This window comes from Bidens hawaiensis, unplaced genomic scaffold, assembly GCF_021521415.1.
Source record: "Bidens hawaiensis isolate Kalapana, Puna unplaced genomic scaffold, B.hawaiensis_p1.1 tig00093564_1, whole genome shotgun sequence".
Taxonomy (NCBI): Eukaryota; Viridiplantae; Streptophyta; class Magnoliopsida; order Asterales; family Asteraceae; genus Bidens; species Bidens hawaiensis.
Window position 1 is genome coordinate 1 of NW_027504494.1, and position 8,536 is coordinate 8,536.

At 35.9% G+C, this 8,536-nt stretch overlaps 1 pseudogene across 1 annotated transcript; it reads left to right on the plus strand.

The window, feature by feature from the left end:
- The first annotated feature begins 446 nt into the window (after window positions 1-446).
- LOC143608010 (nuclear transport factor 2-like) lies at window positions 447-2,003 on the plus strand (annotated as a pseudogene). The gene is made up of 3 exons (XR_013149114.1): window positions 447-846; window positions 1,729-1,850; window positions 1,937-2,003. The product of XR_013149114.1 is annotated as a nuclear transport factor 2-like (transcript).
- The last annotated feature ends 6,533 nt before the right edge of the window (window positions 2,004-8,536 follow it).

Below are 8,536 nucleotides of genomic sequence, written 5' to 3' on the forward strand. Positions count from 1 at the left end.
GTTCGTGTGTGTGTTCATTTAAATCGTTTAGTTCCATTACCATAATACCATTCACTCTTATTTTATGTGATAGTATATCACCCATTACATTTTAGTCTAATTTAATTTTTTAGGTTCAACAGATTAATGATCACGCTTACTTTTCTTTAGTGAGTGATCAATTGTGTATGTTTATGTTTGTCCATCTATGTTTGATTATGGTCATTCGTTTATGTTTGTGAACCGTTTGTTTTTACCGTTAGCAAACGAAGATTGACGAATGCAAACACATTCATTTTCGTAATGAGCGAACACGAACAAGAAAACTTTGTTCGTGTTCTATCGTTTGTTCGGTTAAAGAAAATGAACGAACATGCCCTTATGGTGTGCGTTCGGTTTGTTTAAAGGTCTACTCTTTTAATACTTATATTGACTTTTTCCGGTCAATCTTGACCATTTTGTTAAAGAAGAAGCTCCAGCTGTTGAGGAAGAAGCCCTAGATGTTTTCGAAACTTAGGACCCACCGGCCAATGAAAATAACTCAGTAGGACCTGAACCAGAACCCGAACCCAAACCCAAACCCACACTGCATCCAATTGAGAACATAAAACCCGTGGTTGAAGAATCGGTTTCATCTTCAGTTGAAGACGCTCCAAAAATGTCATACGCATCAATTCTAAGTTCTCAAACAAAAAAAACGGGGTCCTGCTCCTGGGCCCACAAAAGTTTATGTTCCCGCCAAAACCTTAAACCCCACGCCAGCTAAAACAGAAAACAAAACTGTTGCTACCGTTGCACAAAATCCACCACCAGAAGCACCTGCACCCGCACCTATTGCCTCGAGTAGCATCAATGTTCATGATGACGGTAAATCTTTTTTTTTACATTTATTTAATTGAAGTATTATATAATAAGTTATTCGTTTATTAATCAAGAACTCAAGCTCATCTAATTCAATAACAACTAAATAAAAAGTGTTTCTATTTACTAATTTTATTATTAGTCATTATCGTTGCCATTGGGGTGGTGGTCCAATGGTAGAGACAAAGCCTCTAAAAACACCTAAGGTTTGTGGAGGTTGTGGGTTCAAGTCCCACTTCCAACAAGGGATTAAGAAATTTGCCTTTCAAAAAAAAAGTCATTATCTTTAGGTTTTACTTATGTATCTGTGTTTTTTATTATGTAGTGAAATGCGTTTAGTTAATAAATGAAGTGACAAATTAAAGCAAACATGTATCCATATATCATTGTTACAAATAAAAAAAAGTAGCAAATGGTATTATTTAAAATTAAATTAAAAAAGAAAGTAAAACAAAAAATGACGTGTTTAATTATACGCATTTATGCAATATAATGAGAAATAATATAATAAAAGGAAAGAGAAGAAAATGACTGAATTATATATTATGTTGTAAAAAACAATATAAAACGACGAAACTATTTTAGAAAAGCGTTTAATAAAAGTTAAAGAAAACATTTATAAAAGGTTTTAATAACATTATATTATTATTATTATTATTTGTAAAATATCATGATCCAAAAAAATGTCTTAAAGTTTTGTTCGAAATTGTTTCCTTAACTTTTTATGAAAAAACATCTTTTAAATAAGTTTTTTTTATCCAATATGATTAGAATAGCAAGAAAAGTTACAAAAAAACACTTATTTTGGTAAATAAGGGTTTTATTAACACCTATATGGATTGTCATCAATATCTTTTGTTCTAACAAAAGAGATTGGTATTTTTGCAGGTGACGGCTATTCGGTTCATGTCCGGAATCTTCCTCATAACGTGACGGTATCTCAGATTGAAACCGAGTTTAAGAAATTTGGGCCTATTAAGCAAGGAGGTATCCAAATCAGAAGTAATAAGGTTGTATATTATTTAATTAAAACAAAATATTATGATAATTGTTTTATATCTATTGAAATAATGTTCTTTTTTCATTTGACAAGCAGTTGGGATTCTGTTTTGGCTTTGTTGAGTTTCAAGATGCGAGTTCTGTGTAGACTGCAATTCAGGTTTGACTAAGTTTTGACTTTAACTTTAATCTATTTCTGGTATAGCAATATAATATCCACTGTTGATAGATTTTTTTTCTTTAATATTGTATTACATTGTATAAGTAGTTGTTTTCTAACTAGTGGCTGACTTCAATTTTTAATATTCAGAATTCTCCTGTGGCAATTGGTGGTAAAGAAGCTATTGTGGAACTAAAGAGAACTGCAACTCGAGGTTTGCACGTTCAGTTTTATGCTACATTTTTATTTAATCTATAATCTAGAAATTTTTAACACAACACTTACCAAAAAAATGTGTCGGTAGATCATTATTTTATTTAAATATGCGTTTGGTAGTATTTTCTACTTAGTTTCGGCCCATTTATTTACGAATGGGTTGGTTTGTTTATTAATATTTCCTAACAGAATAACAGTTGAAACGGGTGAAATTAGGCCTGTAAACGAACTGAACTTTTAGTGAACCGTTCGTTAACTATTCAGTAGGAAATCCGTTTATTTAATAAAAGAACAAAAGTGTACAAAACTGTTTATTTTGTTAAACGAACGAACATGAACACATGTCTTGTTCATTAATTTATGTTTGTTTAAGCTAGTTTATGTTCTTTCTTTTGCATTCATTAATGTACGTTCATTCACGCGCGTTTGTGTTCTTTCTTTTACATTCATTAATAATGTTCGTTCATTTATGTCTGTTTATGTTCTTTCTTTTACACTCATTTATGGTCGTGAGTATATGTGAGTTTAACTTCATTTATATTTCAGTTAAATTGTTTATAACCGGTTAACACATAACCGTCACAGCCCCAATAATTGTACGCTACCTATTTTAATATTTACATAACTAACCCTGCACTAAATAATAATTACATAACATATAAACTAATTATATCCTAAGTATATTTGTGATTAAAACTTCATTGTCCCCCTTAATCACAAGATACTTAGGTCTTTGCATGGATCTTTAGTTGGATGCCCTTCTTTCCTTTAGTCCGGGTGGAGCAGTCGGGGTTTCTGTTCCTTCACGCCCCTAATCATTAATATCTCGTAACACCATTCGATACCTTCAAGGTAGAGGAGATACACGGCTTTTATTTCATACTTCATGGTTATTTCGCATCCGATGTCCATTGCGATGTAGTTCCAAGCGTTGTTGACAGTCGCTTCTACATAACCTCCGTTTAACAGGGTCATCATGTATAGATCATAAAGGTCTATTTCGGTGCCATCACTTAGGTATGGTGGAATGGGTCTTTCAAATTGAGACTTCAAGTGTACCTCATGATACCATTACATAAGATCTTTAAATGTAGATCTGAATTCGTCATTGTACCTATAAAAAAGGTTATAGATATGCACGGTGTTGAGTATCGTCATGCAATCGTTTAAGGAAGATATTCTCGGGTGCTTTGGGATCGTTTCCTCACTACTACGGATTTCCCTCGACTGCAAATCTAGGGCTGCATAATATTCTTCCAAGGATGCTTCTTTATCCTTCTCGATTAAACCCGACCTATTCGAGTTTTCGACTTGCATGATGTCACCATTATCCCAATTAATGTGACACATATCTCCTTCAACTTCGACCTTAAATCCTTGTTTAATAAACTGCTCCAAGCTTAACACGTTCTTGCCTAAACATGGAATATAATACACTCCTTTGATTAGTGTATCTTTTTCATTCAGGTTTACCAACACATCTCTCGTTCCCTTTATTAGATCAATATTTTTCATTTTCCGGTTGGTTTTTACGCCAAAATCCTCTTCCATCCTTATGAGCAGACCTCGATTACCACACAAGTGATTGGTATAATAGGTGTGCATAACCCAAACACTTTCCCATGTCTTATGATCAGTTCCATAAACTAAAAATTCTTTGGTTTCATCTAATTCAAAACGCACTTTATTTTTGTACTGATCCGATGGGCATTCAAATGAAAAGTGTTCTGAACTATTACACTTATAACAATTTAAGAATACCTTTTTAGTTTGGGTAGAGGATCGTTGCTCGATCTGAATCTGTTTATCGTTAGGTTTAATTCTTTTAAACTTTCTTCTTAATCTTTTTGCCTGTTGTTTCGTCAGCCTCTTTCCATCTTTGTAGAGGAGACGATCATCACCGATTGTTAAACCCGCAAACCGTTCTTGAATTTCCTTCTTGAATTGATCATAAAAGTTTTTACCTTCTGCAATACGTGATGTGATAACCACCCCGCCTGGGTGAACACCATGGCTTTCTTCACAGCCATCATTGGCCCTTATCTGACCGGAATTAGGGACACTCGATTGTCCAGATTCCACATCTTGGAATCTCTTGATCGCTTCTTCACGTTTCTTTTGGCGTACATAGGTTTTGATTGGAACATTCCTGTGTCCTTCTTTCGTACTCTTTAGACGTTTCATCCTTTTATTGCGGGATTTCAAATTTTTCTGATCGATCGATTAAACCTAGGCTCTGAATACCAATTGTTGGAACAATCTGACTAACAATCAGTTAGGGAATGGGATGACAAACAATCGAACAACTATAATCTGATTGGAATAATAATTATTAACGAATTGAATTGAATTGAATACAAGAGTACATGATCGCATATATAGTTTTCCAAACGCTGCAAACAACAGTTAACCGGTTAACACATAACCGTCACAGCCCTAATAATTGTACGCTACCTATTTTAATATTTACATAACTAACCCTACACTAAATAATAATTACATAACATATAAACTAATTATATCCTAAGTATATTTGTGATTAAAACTTCACGGTAATGTTCATTCATCTATGATTAATTATGTTCACGAATCGTTTGTTAATACTATTATCAAATGAACATGCTCGGCTTCTTAACGAACGCACATGAACAAGAAAACCCCATTCCTTTCATTGTTCGTGTTTCGTTCTTTTTCTGGTTAAAGTTAAATGAACGAACCCATCACATACCACTTTTGCCATATTTAGTTTCCAATTGTTTTCTTGTGCGTTTAAATGCTTAATCACAGTATGATAATTCTTGCAGTCGGGATTGGACGCGGTCGTTTCTCTACAGGACGAGGTGGTTTCAGAAGTGACGTTTTCAGGGGACGTGGTGGGCGTGGTGAGTTTTCAGGTCGAGGAAGAGGTCCAGGTGGACATGGTGGAGACTCCTATCATAACCAAGGAAGAGGAAGAGGTGGTGGTGGTGGCTGCGGAGGCAGAAGAGGCGGCTCAGTCCATTACACCACCGCAACCTCAGCATGATTTAGTATTTTTTTCAGACAGTTTGTTTCACTGCCAAATATCAGACAAGTTAGAAGGTTGGTAACTTTTAGTGACACTAGTTTGGTGACCCAAACAATTTGTTCATTTGTTGTTAAAGTTCCAGTTATTCTTTCTAACGTAACCTGTTAATGGGCCTTAAATTTTTTCTTGGGACTAATTTTTGTGTCTTCATCAGCCCATCAGGCCCAAATTAGTTGGGAGTTTTCTTCACGGCAAACGAATTGTTTTAACATGTTTGTGAAGTTATGTCACGTAATGAAATGTTAATAGAAATAACATTAATAATATTTGCGAAATTATATATTATATCTATTTTTGAAAATATAAAAACACAAACTTTATTTAACTATTTCAACGCTACGCATGATTATCTTATTTGACTGTCACGTTGGTTTTGTGTTTGGGTTTTTCGAAAATTTAAAATTGAATTCGAATTTGAAGTATTAATTTTTTTTTTTATTTCATAAAAATGAGAGAAATCAACAGCATGTTAATGCTAATATACATGTCATATTCAACAATTACCAATCAAAATCATGCTGAAAAGTTCAAATATTCAAATTATTAAAGACCTAACTACATGGTGTTTATACATGTATATGAATGTATACAACATATTATAAGAAATACTACCAAATCATAATCAAATCATAAAGAATATTGCAACATCATTGCTCAATCTCAGCCATATGTATATTTAGAATGTATATAATTGTAATGATTGTGATCCTTGATTTTAGCTAGGACCATAGAATTAGCTCATTTCCTTTCCCAGTATTGTTTATATATTAAGTTTGTATCAGTTAGTTTGTATCAATGAAATATATCAACCATACATTTCTTATATGGTAATCAGAGCCTTCACACTCCTTTGAGTTTTTCGATCCAAAGCCATTCCACTACCTTTCTTTTTCGCTTAAAAACCCACTGTTCATCATGTCAACTTCTTCCACCATTATTGAGCTCTCTATCCACACTCACTTTTCCATCAAACTAACAGCCACCAACTTTATCTCATGGCACAAACAAGTTTTATCCACTCTCATGAGTCTCGAACTCGAGCAGTTCGTCGATGGCCGAACTGAACCACTACCAAAAACACTTGAAGGAAAACCGAATCCTGCCTACCGTCTTTGGTTTTGCCAAGACCAAAACCTCCTCGGAGCACTTCTTGGAAGTTGTTCGGATACGATTCAACCAATCATCTCCTCTGCTGAAACATCTCACCAGCTTTTCACACGTTTGACCGAGAGCTACGCTAGCGTCTCGCGTTCCCGAATCATCTCGCTTCGCTCAAAACTTGCCACCCACACTAAAGGAACCAAACCTATTGCTGAATATCTCAATGAGATGAAAGCAATTGCTGACGAACTGGTCCTAGCCCACAAGCCGATTGATGATGATGACCTCATTGTTCATATCCTCACCCATTTAGGCGAAGATTATAAACCTATTACTGTTGCTCTAAAAATTCGAGATACACCCATGAGTTTTTCTGACTTCTATGAAAAACTAGTAGATCATGAACGATCTCTTCAAAAATCCCATTCCACACCTCTTGTTACCACAGTTAACAGCACTCAAAAACAAACCCCACGTTCCTACCCTCGCCCCAACCATGGAACCCGGTCCTATAATAGGCCCAACTATTATGGCCCACGCAATAATCATTCTCCAAATCATAGTGGCGCCACACAACATGCTCGTACTAACCGAAACAATTCTTTTTGCAATTTTTGCCAGATTCCAGGTCATGAAACACAAGACTGTCGGAAGCTCCAACGGTTTTTACAAGAAAACAGTGTTGCTGTGAACTCGGCGGGGCCACATAACAACCCGACGGTAAACTCTTCAGTGTCAAGCTCCTCGCTACCCACATCATCTTTAATGTTTGATACCGGAGCGTCTCGTCATGTCACACATGACCGGTCATGTTTACACAACCTCTCAGAATATGGCGGGCCCGATGAGATCGTGCTTGGGAACGGTAAAACTCTCTTTATCTCTCACACCGGCCATACTTCCATTCCCACCTCCACTCGCACATTATCTTTAAACAATGTTTTGCTTGTCCCTCATTTACGTAATCATCTCGTTTCGGTCGCTAAACTTTGCAAAACTAATAATGTTTCTGTTGAATTCTTTCCTTCTCATTTTTTTTGTTAAGGATCTTCGCACGGGGGCGCGACTCATGCGGGGAGTGAACATTAATGACGTCTATTATGCTTCATCGTATCCACAACAACCCATTCATCAACTCAACTCAAGCATCAAGACATCCGGATCGCTTCTCTCTTGGCACCACAAGTTTGGGTATCCCTCCATCAAAGTTCTAAAACTTTTGCTCAATAATTTAGGACTTGGTTATAATAAAATGTCAAATGTTTCTTTTCATTGTGAAGCTTGTTCGTTAAATAAAAGTCATAAACAACCATTTGGAGAAAATTCATTTAAGGTTTCAAAACCACTCGAGCTTATTTACTCGGATGTTTGGGGTCCGGTTCAAACTTCAAATGATGGATACACATACTATGTCATTTTTGTCGACTTTTACTCTAAATACACATGGCTTTACCCTATCAAGCGAAAATCAGATGTTGCAATCTTATTTCCACAATTCAAATCTCTAGTTGAAAAATTCTTTAAAACGCCGCTTGTGTCCCCCTTTTCCGACAATGGAGGCGAATACATTGGCTTGATTCCCTATCTTCAAAAGAATGGGATTTCTCACTTTATCATTCCCCACACACTCCGGAACAAAATGGTGTCGTCGAAAGACGCCACCGACATATTGTTGAAACCGGATTATCCTTACTTCACCATGCAAACTTGCCACTCAACCTTTGGTCTCATGCTTTTCAAATAGCAGTTTATCTTATCAACCGACTACCCACACAAATCTTAAATTTCAAGTCGCCTTATGAACGACTATACAAAATTCATCCAACCTACACAAAACTAAAACCATTTGGTTGTCTATGTTTCCCGTGGTTGCGACCGTATTCCTCATCCAAGCTTCATCCGCGCTCCATCAAGTGCATCTTTCTCGGTTACTCTGCCTCTATGTCGGCTTATAAATGCTATGATCCCGCCTCAAACCGTATCTATCACTCTCGTCATGTTGAATTCATTGACCATATTTTTCCATTCACCGCACATGGTACCCATATAAATTCCCTTCCGACACCCGAAACATTTATACTTACTAAAAAAAGAAAACCAAAACCTCACACTATACCCAACCCTCACGCATCACCTTTGCATGTTCATGCACA